General features: G+C 35.3%; 1 long non-coding RNA gene across 1 annotated transcript in view; it reads left to right on the plus strand.

The window, feature by feature from the left end:
* The window catches only part of LOC126960596 (uncharacterized), a 77,283-nt gene that overhangs the window by 16,619 nt on the left and 36,577 nt on the right, over nt 1–24,087 (plus strand). Inside the window, exon 2 of the long non-coding RNA XR_007728072.1 lies at nt 22,021–22,163. This is a non-coding gene — a long non-coding RNA (uncharacterized LOC126960596). The remainder of the gene's footprint in view (nt 1–22,020; nt 22,164–24,087) is intronic.

Here is a 24,087-nt window from a genome sequence, read left to right on the forward strand (position 1 = left end):
TTCTGTGGTCTTGACATATCTCCTCTGCACTCCTGCAACTCTGCTTTGTGCTCATATGTCACAGACTTGATTGCAGCATACGATTTTTAACATTCGTGGTGAATCCAAGGTCACATTTTCTAATGCATTTTATTGGTCAGCCATTTCTTCTTATTTCATTTCTCCTCTTTCTGTAGAATGTCTTACACAGATTTGGGGATTGTTCCTTTTTGATTAATTACTCATTTTTGAAACAAGCAAATTTTTCCTGGACCAGCTATTAATAGAGTTTCTGTTTAGGAGGGATCATCCAGATTGGCTAGTAGTTCCCCATGCTCTGGAATTTTTTTCTTTTTCTTTTTTTTTTAGATTTTGTTTCTCCCATATTAAGGACATAGTTATCCTTATGTCATTAAGGGACAAATAATTCAGAAAGCAACATCTTTCTTCTATGCTTCCAAAAATATAGATTTCTGAACTTATGGTTTGTCCCTCTGATGAATTTCTTTTTCTTTAAATTTAATTTAATTTAATTTTAAGTTCTAGGGATACACGTGCAGGACGTGCAGGTTTGTTACATAGGTGAATGTGTGCCATGGTGGTTTGCTGCACCTAACAATCCATTACCTAGGTATTAAGCTCCACAAGCATTAGTTCTTTATCCTGATGCTCTCCCTCCTTTCAAGTCCCACCAACAGGCCCCAGTGTGTGTTGTTCCCGTCCTGTGTCCATGTGTTCTCATTGTTCAGCTCCCACTTATAAGTGAGAACATGTGGTATTTGGTTTCTGTTCCTGTGTTAGTTTCTGAGGATGATGGCTTCTAGCTCAATCCATGTTCCTGGAAGGGACATGATCTCATTCCTTTTGCGTAGTATTCCATGGTGTATATGTACCACGTTTTCTTTATCCAGTCTATCATCAGTGGGCATTTGGGTTGATTCCATGTCTTTGCTACTGTGAGTAGTGCTGCAGTGAGCATATGCATGCATGTATCTTTAAAATAGAATGATTTATATTCCTTTGGGTATATATCCAGTAATGGGATTGCTGGGTTAAATGGTATTTCTGCCTCTAGGTCTTTGAGGAATTGCTACACTGTCTTCCACGATGGTTGAACTAACTTACATTCCCACCAACAATGTAAAAGCGTTCCTATTTCTCTACAGCCTCATCAGCATCAATTTCTTGACTTTTTAATAATTGCCATTCTGACTGGTGTGAGATGGTATTTCATTGTGGTTTTAATTTGCATTTCTCTAATAATTAATGATTTTGAGCTTTTTATCATGTTTGTTGGTTGTATAAACATCTTCTTTTCAGAAGTGTCTGTTAATATCCTTTGCCCACTTTTTAATGAACATTTTTTCATGTTTGTTGGCTACTTGTGTGTTTTCTTTAAATGTCTGTTCATGTCCTTTGCTCATTTTTAAAAAATGGGGTTGTTGTTTTCTTGTTTTTGTTTGAGTTCCTTGTAGCTTTTGTATATTAGTTTAAAGGCAATTTTTGAAATGGTGTTGTGGCTGTTTTTATTAAGCCATGCTCTTCCCAGGACAGAATTTGTGTGTTTTAGGATTTCCAGAGTACCTTCACAGATTTTTTTCATTTTATTATTATTACTAATAATGTGTGAGGTGAGCTAATAAGACATCATTTTATTTTAGAGTTGAGTTAACTGAGGATCAGTAACCTTGGATATGTATTGCCCATTTTATCGTATAAAATCTTATTTTCTTTTTCACCGTTTTATTTTTTAATGAGAGCTTACTACTGATTCTCTTTCATATTTAGGAACTCTTTATAACTGGAAATGTACAGTGTAAAAAAAATGTATTCTTAATATATTTGCCCTGATAAGTAAAGTTCAATGGAGAAAGGAAGCTTTTAAAATTTGCCTATTTTTAGGGCAAAAAAAATTAGTTTCTTTACCTATATAGCAGTAATGAAAACAAATTCTGAAAACCTGAAAAATTTATTGTGAACTGAAATTACATACATATGGATAAATATTGCAGAAAGGTTCTGTATTAATTCGTTTTCATGCTGCTGATAAAGACATACCTGACACTGGGTAATTTATAAAGAAAAACAAGTTTAATGGATTCACAGTCCTATCTGGCTGGGGAGGCCTCACAATCATGGTGGAAAGCAAAAGGCACGTCTTATGTGGTGGCAGACAAGAGAGAATGAGAGCCAACTGAAAGGGAAAACCCATTATAAAAGCATCAGATCTTGTGAGAGTTATTCACTACCATGAGAACAATATGGGGGTCATGATTCAATGATCTCCCACCGGGTCCCTCCCACAACATGTAGGAATTATGGGAGCTATAATTCAAGATGAGCTTTGGGTAGGCACACAGCCAAACCATATCAGATCCATACATTCAGTAATGGGAAATTGAGTACTTGAAATGTCTATTCCCTATAGATTTTGGGCATGTGCCTGGAGACAAAGCATATGAGTGACATTTTCTGGGGGGTAGATGTTAACCTAAAACACCCATGATGTCCTTAAAAAATATGTCCCAAGGGATTTAGTAAATATTCTTACAATTTTAATTCTGTTATATCCTATTTAATCTATTGTATTCTGTTTTGTTTTCCTTTTCCATTGTTTTGGTGCTTTCTGTATTTCTGCAGCTGGACTTTATTATTACCTATAATTTTAGCATATGCTCAAAATTAAAGATTGCTTAGTCATTTTAAACTTTTGTCTTTAAATAAGTAAATAACCCAGACATGAACCAATTTAGCATAATTCTCTTAAGGTAGGCAAAAAGACCTACTGTATTAGAGACCCCTCTATTTAGGGGAATAAGAAAGAATCTTGTCTCTGGTTCTAAGTAGCCATACCTGAGAACCCGATTCCCTCTGGAGTCAGGACTATTAGGTAGGACATTTTAACCAGTAAGTAAATCAGTGCCACAAGGGTAGGTGCAGTAATTACACATTTGGGGATATTTTCACTAGGGTTTTTCAGATCTCCTGAGAAAAAAAGGCTTTCTATATAACCTTTGAAAGTGCCTTCACTATAATATATAATAAGAAAAATAAATGAGTCTGCAAACAACAAGAGCTTATTTGTTCATTTTTGTTGAATGTTTACCATGTCTCTGGCACATTATTTATTCTAGTTGTGTTACAGGAAAGGGGTCCAATCCAGACCCCAAGAGAGGGTTCTTGGATCTTGCACAAGAAATAATTCAGGGCAAGTCCATGAAATGAAAGCAAGTTCATTAGGAACGTGGAATAAAATGACCTGCTGATTGCCCATTTTTATGGTTATTTTTTGATTACATGTGAAACAACAAGTGGGTTATTCATGCCTCCCCTTTTTAGACCACTTAGGGTAACTTCCTGATGTTGCCATGGCATTTGTAAACTGTCATGGCACTGGTGGGAGTGTAGCAGTGAGGACAACCAGAGGTCACTCTCATGGCTATCTTGGTTTTGGTGGGTTTTAGCCGGCTTCTTTACTGCTTTACTGCAACCTGCTTTGTCAGTAAGGTCTTTATGACCTATATCTTGTGCAGACCTCCTATCTCATCCTGTGACTTAGAATGCCTTAACCATCTGGAAAAGCAGTCTAGTAGGTTTTAGTCTTGTTTTACCCAGCTCCTATTCAAGATGGAGTTGCTCTGGTTCACCTGCCTCTGACAGTTGTATTGTAATTGTATTAAATTCTGGGGTCTCAATGTTATATCCCTGAGATATTCAACATGGGCCTTTGGGTTGAGAGAGTATAGGTCATAAACCTTGAACTCTAGATCATAATGGGAGCTAACTCTCCCCTACCATGTGGCTGACATGTTAGAATTGTAACTGTGTTAATGAAGGGTTAAAATAGCTTATCTGTCCATCTGGTCACAATATTCTAGGACATTCGGGTAGACTCTCCTGTACTTTTAACTCATTGGATTAAGTGTCTGGACTAGTTAAGCCTTGGATTAAACTTCAGTGTATATTGCCAACACCAAAACTGACATGGGTATTTAACTATTTGGAAAATACAAAATTATATACAACCTCTTCAAAATAATTCACATGCATTAAAGAGTAAAATGCAAAAAGTAAGACCATAATAATGTAGAGAAAAAAGTATTTATATGAAAAAGTATATATTTATCTAAATCTTGAGATGGGAAAATACTTTTTAAATATAAAGACAGTGAAAAATTAAAAGATCAATTGTTTGATACTGTAGATATTAAGTCTTAAAAATCTCATGAATGAAATTAAAAATTGAAGAACCAGCTGGGAAAAAATACTTGCCTCCCATCCTACAAGAAAGAAGTATAAATGATTGTGATCATTTGCAAAACTCTTCCCTCTCTTTAGTAATAGGAGAAGAAGTGGGATATAACACTGAGGTTTAATCTCCATAAGTCTAAGTGGCAAAAGAATGAGAAAGGTATGATAATGCCATGGGTAGTCACATTAAGGTATATTTGTAGAACCTTTCTGGAAGGCAACTTGGACAATATTTCTCAAGACTTTTCTTAATGTTTTTATCCTTTTTTAGTAATTTTACTTCAAGTTTTTTCTAATAAAGCAATGAGCGATCCAACCAAGATTTATATAGAAGGATGCCAATTGCAACAATAAGTATTAAATTTAAAATAGAAAAACTGGAAACAACTCTAGGATCCATCAATGAAGAAAATGGTTAAATAATGGTAAATATTCATGTGATAGAATACTATGCTTTCATTAAGACCCAGTTATATTTAATAATATTTGTAAATTCTCGTTAAGTATGTATTAGCTCATTTTCATGCTGCTGATAAAGACATACCCAAGACTGGGCAATTTACAAAGGAAAGAGGTTTAATGGAGAACTCATAGTTCCATGTGGTTGGGGAAGTCTCACAATCATGGTGGAAGGCAAGGAGGAGCAAGTCACGTCTTACATGGATGACAGCAGGAAAGAGAGAGCTTATGCAGGGAAACTCCCCCTTATAAAACCATCAGATCTTCCGAGACTTATTCACTATTGTGAAAAAAGAACAGGAAAGACCTGCACCCATGATTCAATTACCTCCCACTGGGTGCCCACCACAACATGTGAAGATTCAAGATGAGATTTGGGTGGGGACACAGGCAAATCATATTAAGGTACTTTAAGTAAAATAAAGTCATAAGGTTATATGTGCTGTGTGATTCCCCCACCATAGGTGTGTACATGCGAGATAATTGGTTTAAAGTAATCTTTATTTTAATTTATATTTTCTGCATTTTAAATTTTTTCTCTGGTGATAATTATAATTAAAAAACAGAGACTGATAAACTCTTTTGTTCAGTGGAAAAAATGCGATTTGCCTTGGAGTCTTTAAGCTGCTCCAGATTTATGTGCACTTGCTTTAATTGTAAATACCTGAAAAAATATTTCACCCTCCAAAGTTGGTAGGCCACATGTGTAGAGAGCTTATTGCATTTCAGCCCTCTAATAAAGTAAAAGCTTAGCACATCATATCAAAGCAACATACTGTTTTTTTTTTTTCCTAAGAATTAAAGTACTTGGTTGTTACATGTTTATAGCTTAGTGGTGGTTCTTATAATTAAATAAATTAATTTTACCTGCTATTCAGACAAGGACTCCCCAGCCTGAATACACATAAAATTCTTGGAGAAAGGCTTCTGCAATCTGTGAGACATCTGGAATTGTGGCATGAAAATCTTTCTCAAACCTGACTAAGTGCTCTTTTCTTTCTCTCACAACAGCATTATTCCAGTTGGAGATATAAAGCGGAGAACTATCATTCTCATAACTGTTCTGAGAGTCACCATGTCACATCTTTCACTCCTCAAGCCTTCAGAATTCCAGTGCTAAACATTTATCTGGCATCTAAGGAATAAAGCATTCAGGATAGAAAGGCTGTGATACTACCCTGCTAGTGTCAATCCATATGCACCAGGTCCTGCTGAGGGGTTAAATAGGTTGATACAGGGATGGAAGAAAACAATAAAGTGTCTGAGAGAAATTCTGAGGAAAAAATACTGTGCACCACCTTTAGGGAAGGTCACCTGTAGCTCTGCATGACTAAGAGCAGCCATCATAGACACTATGGCACAAGCAGCCCAAATACTCAGGGAGACTCCACATTGAGTGAGGTGTATTTTAATGCTCCTTCAGGAGAAACAAATATGCGCGTACCTATTTTGATACCGAATAACAAATTTGTTCCATGGAAATGTCCTATTACTCATTGAAGCCAGGTATTTTCCTCCTTCTTCATTTTTTAAACTGGAAACTTAATTTAGAAAACATAAATTCCCAGTTTTTATTCTGTTTGCTGTGCTTCTGAAAGGCTTCATGTAATCTTCTTGTAGTTAAGTATTTTGCTTTCCTCTTCCTCCCTTACTCAAATATATTTTGTTATAGCACCTAACATAATTTTAAAAACTCACTTGTGAGTTAATTGAACTAATTTCTGAAATCTTAATATTAAAGTTAAAATGTTTTACCTGTTAAGCATTTAAAAAGCTGTGCACAATTAAGCAAGTTAGACACAGCTAATTGAGAATAAGAGATGAAAAAAATGCAACCTCATTAATGTTGACCCTTACACAGTAATTCTTTACATTTGTACAATGAGAAAATTACTATAGAATGATGAAAAATATGAGGTTTGAATCACATGATAGCATATCTTGAATCACACACTCATCTGCCACTTCCTAGTAATTCTGTTTCTTATTGATTTCAATTTCATCATTAAACAATAGATCTGATAATCCCTATCTTGTTTTTAAAAATAGAATTATATAAAGGAGTTGAAGTAGTTTATCTATAAAGAAATACTAATAAAAATCTCCTGGTAGTGTACATAATGTACATTATGACTCCATAAATGTTAGTTTTGTAATTGGGTTATTCTAATTATTACTATCTACAGTATATAGAGGGTGCTTCAGCTACTTTAAGATGCTTTAAAATATTTTGCAGTTAGTTGCAAATTAGGCTTAATTTTCCACAAGCACATCACTTAGTACACATATTTTGGGTTTTATACTTCCTCTATTGAACAAATTTACAAGCAAAAAGACTCTTATATAAGCATAATTTATCTTGTCAACAATATGTTGAATTAATCTTTATCCTCTTGAAGCTCCTGTTTAAAGAAGATATATATAAACCAACAGTTTTTAATACAGCAGTTGTAAACTTAATAGCCAACCTTTCCGTGGCACCTACTATGTGCCAGGAGCTGTGTTTAACACTTATAGTAACTTATTAAATCAATCAGCTACCTTGTCAGATAATACAGATAAATAAGGAAATCAAGGTATAGGAAATTAAGTAATTTTCCAAGGTTACTGTTACATAACAAAAAATGTATATTCAGTCTTTGCCCCTGGTTCCTGGCACAGAGCTCCTAAAACTCTTGGAATTTCCTGAATGATAGACGTAAGAGGAGCATATATTTTGCTATTTATAATAAGCACCTTTCAGCTACCCCTGAATTTATGCTAGTGAGGTGACTCTTGGAGGATGGGGGCTGGTTGCGGGGATAACCACCATGTGATTAGAGGATTAGAACTTTTAACACCAATTCCAGGGAGGAAAGAAGGGCAGGAGATTAAATTAATCACCAATGATCAATGATTTGATCCATCATACCTATTTAATGGGGCATTTATAAAACTCCTACACTATGGGGTTTGGAGAGATTCTGGGTTGGTGAATACATTCACATGTTGGGAGCACGGTGCACCTCAAACTCCATGGGGACAGAAGCTCTGATGCTCAGGACTCTTCCAGACCTCACCCTATGTACCCCTTCATCTGGTGCTCATATGTATCCTTTATAATAGCCTTTACAATAAGCTGGTAATTGCAAGTAAAGTGTTTTCCTGAGTTCTTTGAGCAATTATAGCAAATTATTGAAGAAGGGTTTGTGAAAACTCTTGATTTGTAGCCAAGTTGGACAGAAGTGTGGGTAACCTGGGAATCTATTATAATACATATGCTTGGCATCTGATGGTGGTGGGCAGTTTTGTGGGACTGAGCCCTTAGTGTGTGAGGTCTGTGCTAACTTCAGGCAGTTAGTGTGAGAATTGAATTAAATTGTCAGATAACCAGTTGGTCTCTGTGGAGAACTGGAGTCTTCAGTAGAAAACCCACACATTTGGTGTCAGAAGTCTTGTGAGTACTAAAACTTCTTTTTTTGTGTAGTCACTCAGCTATTCACTTAAATGAACTGAAATTAAAAATTTAATGTTTATAAAATTTTTTTAACATATTTATGATTTTACTTATAAAGAAATCTGTAAAGCCACAAAAAGTCAAGACACAATTCAATGATTGAAAACCGGTTTGTTTACTTAATGGCAACTTTTTCGTGGGTCCTTTACTTATCCAACCTCAGCAGTGCCTCTCCTTTGCAGGCACTGGATTAGGATTGAGCACCCAAGTCCAACTCCAAGAATAAGCGCATTGGTAGCCTCATTCTCCCTTTTCTCACAAGTGGTAAAGTTACCATGGTCTGTCAGTACAGGTTATTGCAACCAGATAAATAGACTTACGTCTTGACTGTGAGAATAGTGTTCTGAAAATCTCTATACCTGTTATAGTTAAAAGCAAAGCTCCTTGGAAATAGTCTACAGTGCTTTTCCTCTATTTTCCTTTTTCTGAAAAAGCTTTCTTTTCGTACTCAACCTATGATAAATCTTGGAACTAGCGTCCTGATGAAAGATTTGAAGTATAAATAGTATGTGGTATTTTGTTTCTAAAATTCTGTAATTTTGGCCAGGTGTGGTGGCTCACGCTTGTAATCCCAGCACTTTGGGAGGCTGAGATGGGTGGATCACCTGAGGTTGGGAGTTCGAGACCAGACTGACAACATGGAGAAACCCCATCTCTACTAAAAATACAAAAATTAGCCAGGTGTGGTGGCAGGTGCCTGTAATCCCAGCTACTTGGGAGGCTGAGGCATGAGAATCACTTGAACCTGGGAGGCAGAGGTTGTAATGAGCTAAGATCACGCTGTTGCACTCCAGCCTGGGCAATAAGAGTGAAACTCTGTCTCAAAAAAAAAAAATTCTATAATTTTTTTCCTTTACTATCTCTTCTTCCACTTTTTATGATAGCTATCATAAGACACAATTTTTTTTAGGTAATTTTAAAATTATACTTTAAGTTCATAAGACATAATTATTAAGATAAATGTAAAATAAAAGGTTATTGCAATCAAATTTTGAAAATCAAACTGCATTAGCATGAAAAACAGTTTTATTAATATATTTATATGATGTTCACATATATTCAAATATATTCTTTTGATTTTTGTCAACCTAAATAACAAACAGGCTCTCTAAAAGAAAATGTATTTATTTTTGAATAAAGCATCGCAGTGGGAATACTCATGCCATAATAAACTATGTACACATTCAGGAAGGCAAAGAAAGACAAAGGTTTTTAAAGGAAAAAATGAGGATTATTACACAATTGTTTTGAAATATTTTCCTTGGTTACATAGATCAATAAGAAGGGTGATGACAGTCAGTGGTTGTCCAGTAGAAACTTCCACTGGAACAGGCACCAGGGTAGGAAATCCTAAACTATAATTGATGAAGTGTGGAGGTTCAGTGTGGATAAGACTGAGAGATTAAAAACTCTGAAGGGACATAGAAACTCTGGTCGTAAGGGAGGCCCTCACATTTTGGTGAGTTTTACCACCAGGAGTTCTACCAGGTCCTCACAGCGAATATCAGAGAAAAATTCACACATGAATCTGTCACAAGGAGGGAAAAATGAACCATTCTGAAATATGCTAAAGCATTTTATTCTTCACAAGGCTTTCCTGCAGGAGAAACTATTTTACCAGAGCTTGACCTACTGGGCTTATGTCAGAGCCTCATCTTCCTATAGGAAGGGAAATACTCAACTCCACTCATCTTGCTCTACCTAAGGGGGAAAAACTGAGAAGCACTTGCTACATTCACGGTCCAGAGTATACACTCACCAAAAGACTGAGATCTTATCACAGGATTGTAGAATACTTCCCCTCTACCTGTACCTTACCACTACATTACTAAAGACCTATTTGCTGCAGTTTCTTTAACCCAGTACATTATATCTGCCTAGCAACAAAAAATAAGACATAATTAAAGGCAAATAACACAGTTTGAAGAGACTGAACAGGCATCAGAACCAGAACAATACCCAGATATGGCAGGAACGTTGGAATGATCAGACCATAAATTTGAAAATAACTATGATTAATATGCTAAAGGCTTTAATGGAAATAGTAGACAGCATCCAGTAACAGATGGGTAATGTCAGCAGAAAGATGGAAATTCTAAGAAAGAATAAAAAAGAATTATTAGAGATCAAAAACATTACGGTAGAAATGAAGAATGCCTTTGATGATAGGCTTATTAGTAGACTGACCATAGCAGAAAAAAATCTCTAAATTTGAGGATATAACAGTAGAAACTTCCAAAACTGAAGAGCAGAGAAAAAGGACTGAAAAAAGAAAAAAACCCAGAATATCCAAGAACTGTGGGCTAACTACAAAAAGTATAACATATGCATGATGGGGATACTAGAAAAAGAAGAAAGAGAGGAAGGAACAGAAGAAATATTTCAAGCAGTAATGACTGAGAATCTTCTCAAATTATTTTTAGACTCCAAAACACAGATGCAGGAAGCTCAGAGAACATTAGGCAGTATAAATGCCAAAAAACTACATCTAAGCACATCATTTTCAAACTACAGAAAAAGAATCTAGAGGAAAAAAACACCTACCTCTACCTATATAGAAGCAAGGATAAGAAGCACACTTGACTTCTCCTCAGAAACCATGCAAGCAAAAAGAGAATGGGGTAACATATTTAAAGCATTGAGTGAAAGAAACCACCAATCTGTACTGCTATGCCTTATGAAATTACTCTTTAAGATTGAAGCAGAAATAAAGGTTTCCTCAGACATAGAAAAATTGAGGGAATTTGTTGCCAGTAAACCTGCCTTGCAAGACATGTTAGATCAAAAGTACTTCAGAGAAAAGGAAAATAATATAGTTCAGAAACTCAAATCTACATATAGAAGGAAAACGTGTCAGAGAAGCAACAAGTGAAAGTAAAATGAAAGCTTACTTTTCTTATTCTTAATTGGCCTAACAGAGAACATTATTCAAAATAATAATAGAAACAATGTATTTGAAAAAATATACATATTCTGTATATGCTTATGCATGAGTGAAATGAATGATAGCAATGATACTATGGGTGGGAGGGAAGAATTAGGAATATTTTGTTATTGTTAGGCATTTGCACTATCTGTGAAGTGGTATAGTATTATTTGAAAGTGGAGTTGGATTAGTCGTAAATGGACATTGCAAACTCTAGGGCAACCACTAAAAAAGTAGAAAAAAGAGGTATAATCAACGTGCTAACAAGGGAGAAAAATGGAATCATAAAATGGTAAATTAAAACCACAAAAGGCAGAAAAACTGTGCAATACAAAAACAGGAACAAAAAACAAGGGCAACAAATAGCACAACAAATATGGTAGCTTACGGTAGCTATTAATCTAACTATATCAATAGTCCCTTTGTGCATCAATGGTCTAATGCACCAATTAAAGGACAGAGATTGTCAGAGTGGATAAAAAAACAAGACCTAATTATATGTTGTTTACAAGAAATCCACTTTCAATATAGAGATACATATAGATTAAGGGTAAATTCATGGAGAAAATAATACCGTGCTAACACTAATCATAAGAAAGTAGGAGTAGTTACTTTAATTTTAGAAAGAGTAGACATCACTGCAAGAAAAGTTAACAGGTTTAAAGAGAGCATTACATAATGATAAAGATTTCAGTAGTCAAAGATGACATATGAATCATGAATGTATATATACCTAACAATAGGGGATCAAAATTTGCAAGGCAAAAACTCCTAGAACTGCAAGGAGAAATAGATAAATTTGCTAATATAACTGGAGACTTCAGCGTCAGTCTATCAGAAAGAATGATGCACCCAGCAGAAAATCAGTAAGGACATAAACTCAAAAGCACTACAAACCCACTGGATATAATTGACATCTGTAGAGTTCTTCATCCAAGAACAGCATAATATACATTATTTTTCACATGGGACATTCACAAAGGTAGACCACATTCTGGACCATAAAACACACCTTTAAAAAATTTTAAAGAACAGAATTAATACAATTTCTAGTCTCAGACAATAATGAAATTAATAATAACAGAAAGATAGCTGGAAAAATTCCCACATATTTGGAGATTAAGCAACATTCTTATAAATAACCCATGGGTGAAAGAAGAAATCTCAAGATGAATTAAAAATATTTTGAACTAAATGAAAATGAAAATACAAGTTATTAAAATAGGGGATACAGAGAAAGCAATACTTAGAGGAAAATTTATAGCATTGTATGCATATGTTTGAAAAAAGAAAGATCTAAAATTAATCTAAGCTTCCACTATAGAAAGCTAGAAAAGTAGAATAAATTAAGTCCAAAGTAAGCAGAAAAAATTAAAAAATAAAAATTAGAGCAGGAAACAGGCTGGGCATGGTGGCTCATGCCTATAATCCCAGCACTTTGGGAGGCCAAGGAGGGTGGATTACCTGAGATCAGGAGTTTGAGACCAGCCTAGCCAACATGGTGAAACCCCATCTCTACTAAAAATACAAAAATTAGCCAGATGTGGTGGCAGACGCCTGTAATCCCAGCTAGTCGGGAGGCTGAGGCAGAAGAATTGCTGAATCTGGCAGGCAGAGATTGCAGTGAGCCAAGATTGCACCACTGCTCTCCAACCTGGGTTGACAGAGGGAGACTCCATCTCAAAAAAAAAAAAAAAAAAAAAAAAAAAAAAAAAAAATATATATATATATATATATATATATATGCAGGAAACAATGAAATTGAAAACAGGAAATTAATAGAGAAAATTAACAAAACCAAAAGCTGATTCTTTGGAAAGATCATTAAAGTCAATAAACTTCCAGTCAGGCTAACTAAGAAAAAAAGAGAGAGGGGTTACTAATATCAGAAATGAAAGAGAGGACATAATATTGATCCCATAGACATAAAAAGGATAACAAATGAATACCATGAACAACTCTCTGGCCACACATTTAATAACCTAGATGAAATAAATGGAGCAATTTCTTCAAAGACAATCTGTCAAAGCTCACACAAGAAGAAATAGGCAGTTTGGATACGTCTATGTTTATTAAAGAAATGGAATCAATCAAAACTTTGCAAAATAGAAGGCCCCACGCCCAGATAGGTTCATTGGTGAATTCTACCAAATATTTAAAAAAGATATTTTACTAATTATCTACAATCTCTTTGAAGGAAGAAGCAGAGGGAATTTTTTCTAACTCATTCTAGAAAATGAGTAGACAAATTATAGGCTATAAGAAAATATTTGCAAAGGATATACAGGACTGTCAGCCAAAATAAACAAAGAACTTAAAACTCAACAATAAGAAAATGAGCAACCTGTTAAAATGAGCAAAAGACTTGAACTAAGAAAAGAAGATAGGCTGAGCGCGGTGGCTCACGCCTGTAATCCCAGCACTTTGGGAGGCTGAGGTGGGCGGATCACCTGAGGTTGGGAGTTTGAGACTAGCCTGACCAACATGGAGAAACCCCGTCTCCACTAAAAATACAAAATTAGTCGGGCATGGTGGCGCATGCCTGTCAGGGAGGTTGAGGCAGGAGAATCGTTTGAACCCGGGAGGCGGAGGTTGTGGTGAGCCGAGATCATGCCATTGCACTCCAGCCTGGGGAACAAGAGTGAAACTCTGTCTCAAAAAAAAAAAAAAAAAAAAAAAAAAAAAAAAAAAAAAAAAAAGAAAAGAAAAGAAGATAGACACATCACAAGTAAGCATATAAAAATATTCAGCATTATATTATTAGGGAATTGCAAATTAAAACACTGAGATACCATTATACACTTAGAACAGTCAGAATCAAGATCACTGAAAACACCATTTGCAGGCTAGAATATGCAACAACGAGAACTCTCATCATTTATTGGTGTTGGAAATGTAAAATGATACAGCCACCTTGGAAGACAGTTGACAGTTTCTCACAAAATGAGCCATATTCGTACCATATGATCCAGCAATCACAGTTTGTGGTATATACTCAAAGGATTTGAAAACATGTCCACACAAAAACCTGCACATGGGTATTTATGCAGTTTGTTCATTATTGCCCAAACTTGGAGGCAATCCAGATGCCTTTCAATAGGAATGCATCTATAAACTGTGGTACAGCTATACAAAGGAATATTATTCAGTGCTATAAAGAAGTGAGCTGTCAAGCCATAAAAAGACATGGAAGAAACGTAATGGAACATTTATGAAAGAAGCCATCTAAAAAGGCTACACACTGTATGATTCCAAATACATGACATTCTGGTATGGCAAAACTATGAAGACAATAAAATGATTATTAGTGGCCAGTGGGTAGGTTGGGGAGGCGGATGAATAGACAGAGAACAGAGGATTTTTTTTTAGGGCAGTAAAACTACTCTGTATCATACTACAGTAGTGAATACATGTCATTGTACATTTGTCGAAACCCATATAATGTACAACACCAAAAGTGTAATCTAATATAAACTATGGGCTTTGGGTAATAATAATGTGTCAACGTAGGTTCATCACATGTAACAATGTACTATTTTTGTGTGTGATGCTGATAGCGGAAGAGATTGTGCTTGTGTGGGAACAGGAGATACATGTGAACTCTGTACTTTCCAAATCAATTTTGCTGTGAACCTAAAGCTGCTCTAAAAATAAATTTTATTAATTAAAAAAATTGCACCAAACTATGAGTTTAAAGGGAAGGTTTAATTATATTACTGCTCAAATGTTTCTGCAGGTGGCAGACCTCACTGCTCAGGCAGGAGACACTTCTGCCTTTGGCAAAGAGAAACATGGAGAAAATTCTTTCTTGACTCTAGCTAGCTTTACAATCTCTGGTAAAAGGCACTGAGACATGGCATTTCTCCTTATTAGCTTTGGGATCTTGTATATGTCTCTTAACATGTCTAGCTTTGAGTTTCTCTTTCTATAAATGAGATAAAAATAACCCATACAGATTTGTGGTGAGGAATAAATGGAATGAATATAAGAAGGTGTTTGGTAAAGAGCTTGGTATATATGAAGCAGTGAATAAATCTTGACATGTGAATCTCAGTCAGGGTGATGCAACATAGAATCTTTACATTTGAGTAATGTTTTTCTAAGTGGCTGTGCTATCAAATGTTGTCTGCACAAGTTTGGTCATTGTTAAGAAAGACAGAAATCTAGGAGGCAGTGTAAGAATTAGCTGTTGAAGCTGGAAGTAAATTTATTGAAGTCTTCCTATTCATATGGAACACACCTCTCCTAAACACTTTGCATGCATTATGTCATTTAATCCATCAAATGACACCATGAAGTAGGCATTATTGCTCCCCTCTTATTTATAGGTTAAGAAAGTGTAGCTTACAGATCAATCAACTGTCTAACCTCAGGACCCAAATTTCTCTGTTTGCAAATATGGGAATCTCTATCCTCAGAACCACAGTTATATTCTGAATAGAGAGTTATTCTATTTTTATTTTTTTTCCAGTTTTGCTTGAGAAAGAAGCGGAGGGAAAGAGGAAATAGGGTCCTCACTGAATTTACATCTCCAAGGATATTTAAGCTTAATAGAAGATCTAAAGAAAGTTGATTATTTCATAGGGGTTCTAAACTTTGGGGAAATAATCCCAGAGAGTCCAGTCAAGGCAATTGTGATTGTCCAGAACTGCTCTGGTATACTCAAATGTCTAGAACAGAATCCAACATTCCAAAACTCCTTAGGGCTGAGTTTCCTGATGTTTGTTCCAGAACACACTGGTGTGTCCTGTGAATGGGATTCAGAAGTGGGAAAAATGTTGTTCTCTATGTGAGAACCTGGAGGGAGCCGTGGGCTGCCATAGCTTCCAGACTGCTTGCCTCCATCTTTGAGTCACTCATCTGTTTACTCCCGTGTGGCATGCCAGCATTTTGTTTGGGTACAATGATGCTATGTTCCATGAGCTAGAAGCTCAGCTCCCCAGAAGATGGATAATGAGCTTAGTAGAGAGTGTAAAGGGATAAAATGCCAAGGTTCACATAGCCAGAAACAAGCAAAGCAGTAAAACCTGACTGATGCGTGATTAGCTATTTCTTCTTCCAGGAACAACTGGTATCCTCGACTCAGAGCCATGGTGCAAGAGAGGGCATCAGGGACCATTAATCCCCATGCAAATGCGATTTTGTTAGATGGGAAATTGAGAGGTCTCAAGAGGTGGAGTGTTTTCATGCTCAGAGTTACACAGTGTCTTCCTAAGCCAGAATTAGATTAGTTATAGAATTTTGCACGGTCAGTGAAAGAGAGGAAGTCTAGGAATTGGTAAAGAAAGACTTTCATTAAGGGGTAATTACAATAGAAGACTATTGTAATAGAGCTCAAAACCCTATTTCCAGAAACATTTCAAGGAAGGAGTGGGTAGGGAAAGCTTTTATATGCAGAGACTGGGGGATAGGTGGGCATGGAAAGAGGAGAGTGTGGAAAACTGCTGGGGGTGATCTTGAAATTTAAGGAACTGAGTCAAACATTGCAATAACAAGAAAGTTGAGGTAGGAAATGTCTGTAGTCAGGCATGTGAGTGCATGGGAGCATGGCAGAGGGGTGAAGTCTGAACCTGAGATGGAGTTGACAGTGAAGAAAGTTCACACAGAGTTTAGAGCCTCCTTGTCCTAGTCAAGCAAGCCTAAGTCATGTCAAGATGAACATTTGATCAGTCTTGTTAATATCAAGGCACTATTGCTTTTAGCTACTGTCTACTTTTGTTTTCAGAGTTTAACAAGTAATGTTTTATATATATTTACAATATATGATGTATCTTAAAGGAACTTCGTTCTTGCTACTTTTTTATGCTACCATTGTCCAGTTACCACAGTCTGTTTAAGGTATATCTACTGTCCTGGCTCTCATATTGTTAGAGCATATTATTATAGGTACAACTTTAGCAGTTGGATTACTGAATAGGTCAGTTGACTTGAAACAGATTTGAAAATTCTATTCAGGAGCAGACTATACTTCTAATCTAAGCTAGACATTTTGTGAAAGTGTATGCTTGGTAATAAGAGAGACTAGAGATTTATTTATTCAGTAAATATTTTTCTGTGTATTTATCATGTTCCTGGTAGTAAACTAGGAGTTGAAAACAAAAAGTTGAATAAAAGTTGTTTTCTGGATACAAGGAGCTCCTAATTTGAACTAAGAGTTATATTATTATGTGGTATAAGCTATATGTAAACACAAAGGTGGTATCTATTTTTTTTATGGAACATGGCCATACTCTATCTTTGAGACAGCTGGTTTAATGCCAGTCATTACTTTTCCTACATGGGAATTTGTCTTGACACTTTTAAACTTGTATGGGTTCCCCTTCTTTGTCTTATTTGTCATTTTCCCACTCCAAGGACAATCTTTTTCCTTGAAATTTTGTAATAGTATTGCATACTTCGAATCACATGCCCCACCCACTATGGAAAAAACTGCTGCAGATATTGTTACAAAGCATCAACCTCATTTATTTTTTGTTTGCTTGAAGAACCTAACTGGATTTTAAACACAGCAGTGCAAATCTTCAATATGATAGATCCCCTGGTCTTGCTGAAGGGAAAGTCATTGAGATACATGTGTTTGCTTCTTTGTGCTACACTTTCTTTGAGAAAAGGGACATGATAAGAAAAGTTGGAGTACACACCTGCCTCCTCCCTTCAACCCCTGTTGTCCTCTAAAGCTGACTCTAACTTTGTGATAAAGCAAAGAAGTTTTGAGATAAATAGGGAATGCTGGGGAAGACAAAGCATGAAGAGGAGAAACCAAGAGACATAAAAGCAGATGGTTGCAGCACAGTATTGGCCACAGCCGTATACAATTGTGCTGGACATGTTTCAAGGCTGCCGTGGTTCTTTGGGTCCTTCCTGAGTAACTCCTTACCTCTTCACCTAGCTACCAGCTGTGCTCCTCCACCCTCCTTATGTCATATTATGTAACTTTCATTCTTCAAAACCCACTCTGTTGCTTCATACTTTATGCCTTTTTATATCTGTTGACATTTTGATTGTTTTCCTTATGCAATCTTCAAACAACACATGCTGAACTTGAAGTCAACTTCATGCATGTGAATTGCAGGTGTTAGGTCGCTTTCTTTACTGTTCTTATTGTTAAGTTTTCTTAATGATTTTTGGTAGGGAGCTTTGAAGATACATCAAATGTTGATATTGATCTAATTCTACTTTATATAATATAATTTATTTTGCAGAGATTTTAAAAAAACTAATAATAAAAAGTCAACTTTAAACTAGAGTTCAGCTGACTAGAACTCTCAAGCAACTTTTTTCTCCTCAATTTTTACTTACAGAGAAAGGTATTGTGACAAGTCAGCAACTTATATAAGGGATATGCTTTAAAAAACTAACATCTCTAAGGTGAAATTTGAGAATCAGCCCACAATCTATTCTTTTTTCTTTTTTTGAGATGGAGTTTTGCTCTTGTCACCCAGGTATATTTAACATTTACATCAGTAGAATTGTGCAATGACAACTAAGGTTTAGAATGAATCATTAAGGAAGAATTTTATTTATTTAACAGTAATCGAAAGACAAAAATAAATGTTGACATATTTTCTATATATAAATATACACACATGTTTTCATAGCAAGGCTTAATTAAAAAGGATTTCAGTTGCTCAAGTTTCTGATTACCATGGGAGAACAATGAATTCCTTCAGAAAACTGTTTAATTCATTTTTCTTTTATATGTGACCTAAAATTTCTAACTTATGAGAGTAGTTGGAAGATGTTTTGAATTAGTATCTCATTTCAAAAGAGATAGGGATCTTTCTGATTTGGTGTGACCTACTTCTTGGCAAGTAGTGTAAAAATATTTGGATATGAAAATGAAATCTAAATCCCAACTTTAGATCAGGATATTAAATATCACTCAGTAATTTACTTGGGGTTTATTAAATTCTGAATAAAATTTTGTCTGTTCTCTGTGGGAAGGAAAATCGTTACATAGTGGTATCAAGGGGTTCCAAGTCTAACATGGAGGATTTTTCTTAGTGTCTGCCATGTCAAATGGATAAAGGAAATCATAAATAGATGAATACATTTGACTACATTAAAAAACATAAATCATATTTAATCAAAAGTCTTTTATTGATTTAATTCCTGCCTTGTTTAATTAAGGATATTGAGGTAGTTGAAGTAGACTAAAAAGGAAAATATGCAAATTAAAAGGCAAATAACCTTTAGGAAAAATGTTTTAAGTATGTACAGATAGTTAATTCCTTGATTAAATGAATAGCACATAAAATTGATAAGAATATTAACATTCTCATAGGCTAATGGGAATAAAAATTGACCGATACTTTGAAAAAAGGAACTAGAACTACGAAATAAATTGAGAAATGTGTCCAATGTCAATAATAGTAAAATAGATGCACATTTTATTCAATTGTAAAAATTATAATACATTGTGGATGTTTTTCAGTTACACTAACCAATGCTACAGATATGTTGAAACTGACATTTTCTTAACACTTGTGCATTATGCTTTGGTTTGCCAACACCTGGCCTATAGAATAACATCCAGATTCTTAGCACACCTCCCTTTACAATCTGTTATCAGTCTAATTTTCTCAAGGTGCATCTCCATGACTTTCCCACACACAACTTTCTTGCTGGCCTTGCTGAAGAGATGTGCTTCTCACTCTTCACTACTACTGTCCATGTTGGTCTTTCTGACAGACCATTTACTTTCTACATTGTCATCCTCACGAATACCTATTTGTTACTCAAATTTTAGTACTGGTCTCATCTCCTCTCTACTCTCTGAAGGCTTCCCTAAAGACTCTTGTAATCTTTATTTTTTTCATTCTCTCTGCCCCATAAAATATTGTCTCCAACATTGTTATAAGGACTAGACTCAATAATTGCTTTGACATGTGGCAAATTTTCTAGGTAGGAAAGAGGTGTTCTGTGATACCTACTCATCACCTATCTGATACCCTATCAAGGAAATTATTTTGATACTTCATGCCTTATTTTGGCATGTTATTTCTATTTGACTAAGATAATTTACTTCTTTTTCTTACTTTATATGATTATATACAAATGAGCATAGTCTGTTATTACTTTTCAAATGCTAACTTTTATCCTAATATCTGTCTCTATCTCTCCTCTTTCATTAGCCTTACTTCTCATACAGTATTACTTTTAATCTTCTTACTTGTCTTCAATCCAGACTTTGTAAGGTACTTAATTATTGCAGGTGTAAGCATCTGTTAAGTTTGGTTTATCTTCTTTTGAGTCATACTGATCATTCACATTCATAGATTGAATTATGTGTTATTTTTATTATAAATTACTTTTATTTTCTGTTTTATTTTACTATTATAAATTATATGCTTGTTTGTTTTTAATTTAGTTGTGTACGTAGGCTAACTTACCAACGTATTTTATGTCAAGATAATAAAGAAATATTACACAATATTTATTATAAAAGAGGCACTGTGTCTGGCCGGTTTGAAGCTACAAACATAATGTCTCATGTCTACATAAGGTGTGCCTGGGAAGTCCCACAGAGAGCCCAACAGCCACCTTGTGTAAGAACTTTGTTAGCACTAACTAGGATGAAGCAGAAAGCCTGGAAATGTGAACTGACTATGCTGGCTATCTTTGTTCAACTACATTGCCCTACAAATGGTCAAGACTTCGGTGGCAGTTTTAAAACTGAAAATATAGATTACAATAGTCAAGGTTACTACTCTGGACATGCAAACTTTGAGTATAAAAAGTAATTTAATAGCTCTAAGGTGAAGTAAAACTTTGAATAAAAACCAGAGGTTTCAGTGTCATGTGGGAAATGGTCTAGATAATCTTTAATTGCAATCTGAATCTTTAGGTTCTTCAGATTCTTCACTACTGAATTCCTATAATTCTGTATACACAATGTTATCAGGTATATTATTAATGTTAAGTATGTTAAAAGTGAATCTAAATATCTTTTTTACCGAAGCAAAAATATTAAATAGTAATTATAAATTTTTGCTATCATATTGTATTTCTCAAGTCTAGCAATTGTCAATTTTCTTAAGTTTTCCAAGAATCTTTTATAGTCTTAAAAATTATGGAGGCCTCCAAAGAGCTTTTGCTTAAGTGGGTAACATCTATTAATATTTTACATAATGGAAATTAAAACTAAGACATTAAAATATAATGTAACAATTCATTTAAAGTGACAAAAGAAACAATTACATAATATTATACATAAATTATATTTAAAGAAAGAACTGTATTTTCTAAAACAAAAAATATAGTGAGAAGAATGGCATTGTTTTGCAGTTTTTCAAATATCTCTAATGTCTGGTATAATGGCTGGATTCTAATATTTGCTTTTGTATTTAATTTGTTGTTCTATGTTGTGGCTAACTGTATGGAGAAAATCCATTCTTACACAGATGCATATTTGGAAAAAAAACAAGGAACATTTTAATAGCCTTTTAAGATAACTGGATTTCTTTCCTGAAATATAAGTACATATGTCAAAACTCAACGTGTAATTGTTTCTTAACGGTTAGTTGGAAAACAGCATTGCAAATCATTTTAATGAACTTTTCACATACTGTAATATCAAAATCCAATGGCCTGTCTTGCATATTGAATGAGTCTACCTATACATGATTTTGTACATTATATAGTCTTAATTTAGAAAATGTGGGTTCAATTATTTCTGATGATCTTTTCATCATTGACTCGATATAAAAAAAATCACATACATCAGTATCATCACTGATCTCTTGAAAAAATCATTAAGTATTGTGAATCCACCAGTCTCATCACAGCAGATAAAAATCTCTAGCATTCTACTTTTCACTTAAAAGCGTGGATTATATCAGTGGTAACAGATACGCCTAATACTCAAGTGTGAATAACCATAGTGTTTTTGTCATTGTTTAAATTTAAGATGATGGTCCAAGGGAAAAAATGTCCAGTTCAGCCTGCAACTCAACAACTGTAAGAAAGCTTTTTTCCAAGAAATAATTGTATTTCTAGATGGCATCAGTGGCAATTTACACATACTTCCCCTTTTATCAACAGAACATTAAGGTAGGTACTTAAAGAGTCAAGATTTAATGTAATTTATGTTTTGTATTCTTTCATCAAAAATATTTTTAGGGAGCATATATTTAGGGCAACTTGAATCTATGTCTCCCAGGTTGCAGTCTTCAAATTCAGCCCGAATAAACTGTCCATTTACATTTAATTTTTTTTTGAGATGGAGTCTTGCCTCTCTATCACCCAGGCTGGAGTGCAGTGGTGTGATCTCGGCTCACTGCAACCTCCACCTCCCGGGTCCAAGTGATTCTCCTGCTTCAGCCTCCTGAGTAGCTGGGGTTACAGGTGCCTACCACCACGCCCAGCTAATTTTTGTATTTTTAGTAGAGATGGGTTTTTACCATGTTGTCCTGGCTAGTGTCAAACTCCTGACCTCAGGTGATCCACCTGCCTTGGCCTCCCAAAGTGCTGGGATTACAAAGTGCTGTGAGCCACTGTGCCTTGCCAAAAAAAGAACATTCTTAAATGAAACCAGCTTTTTTTTTTTTTTTTTTTTTTTTTTCCTGCACGTGCATGGTGGGAAAAAATACAATGAGCACTAATACAGTTTGGCTCTATTTCCTTGATTTGTGCTAAGAAGCACTATTTTTACCCTTCATTTCGCCATTGTAAAAATATTAGTTTACTTAGTGAAAAAGGTAAATAACATGTTAGTACTAGTAGGAAAAGTTTTTGACAGATCCCCGCTGGAAGGGTCTCCATCTCAGGTGTTCACAGAACACCCTTTGAGAACTGCTTGTCTAGTCCTTCTATCTTTCTCTCTCTAGAATGATTATTTCTTGCTTTTTATCTATCCTAAAACTTACATCTCTGTCTCCATCCTCATTCTTAACTTTATTTACTTAAATATAGAGAATTTCTCAAACTCCTTTATCAAATCTACCTACCAACCAGCACCTGGGTCAAAATATTCTGCCTTCCTTCCCATTTCTGTGGCTGAATTATCTATTCATGCTCCTATCTCATGCCATCTCCACCACTTTTGCCTTTGATTCTGAGACAGGAGTTCAGCAAAACTTGTTTCTCAAGACACAGGTTACAAAGACCCTGCTGATAAAACAGAATGCTGTAAAGAAGCCAGCAGAAACCAGTCAGAATCAAGACGGCAACAAAAGCTACCTCTGGTTGTTCTTACCGCTCATTATGCACTGATTATAATGGATAAGCCTGCTAAAAGAAACTCCTACCATTGCCACCAGTTTACAAATGCCATGGCAACGTTTGGAAGTTACATGGTCCAAAAGGGCAGGAACCCTCAGTTCCACTCCCTGCTTTTTTCCCAGAAAACTGATGAATAATCTACCCCATATTTAGCATAAAATTAAGAAATAACCATAAAGATGGCCAGCCAACAACCCACGAGGGCTACTCTGCCTAGGGAGTAGCCACCCTTTTACTCTTTTGTTTTCTTAATGAACGTGCTTTCATTTTACTCTGTTGTCTCACTCTTGAATTCTTTCCTGTGCAAAGTCAACAACCCACTTGGCCTCCTGGCCTGAGCCTCAATTTTGGGGTTTGCTGCGTGACAATTCCATCTTCCCAAGATGTTTAAAATTGGACTCTTCATCTTCTTCCCAACATGGTACATTGGCAGTCTTCTCATCTCAATTAATGGCAACTCAACCCTTTCCATTATGTTGGCCTAAAGCATTGAAATCATCCTGCATGACTCTCTTCTATCATCCCTGACAGCTACCCTGTCAAGATACCACATTTATTCTAGCTTCAAAATACATTTAGTTTTGAGTTCTGTCTTAACACCCCCACTGCTACTGCTCTGGTTCAAGCCCCCACTGATTATTATTTTAATTGGTTTGTAATTGGTCTTCTGTCTTCCAATCTTGATTTTCTATAGCCTATTATCAAAACAACAGCTAAAGAGATATTTTAAAAACTGAAGTCAAATCACATTAAC

The sequence above is a fragment of the Macaca thibetana genome, chromosome 8, assembly GCF_024542745.1.
Source record: "Macaca thibetana thibetana isolate TM-01 chromosome 8, ASM2454274v1, whole genome shotgun sequence".
NCBI lineage: Eukaryota > Metazoa > Chordata > Mammalia > Primates > Cercopithecidae > Macaca > Macaca thibetana.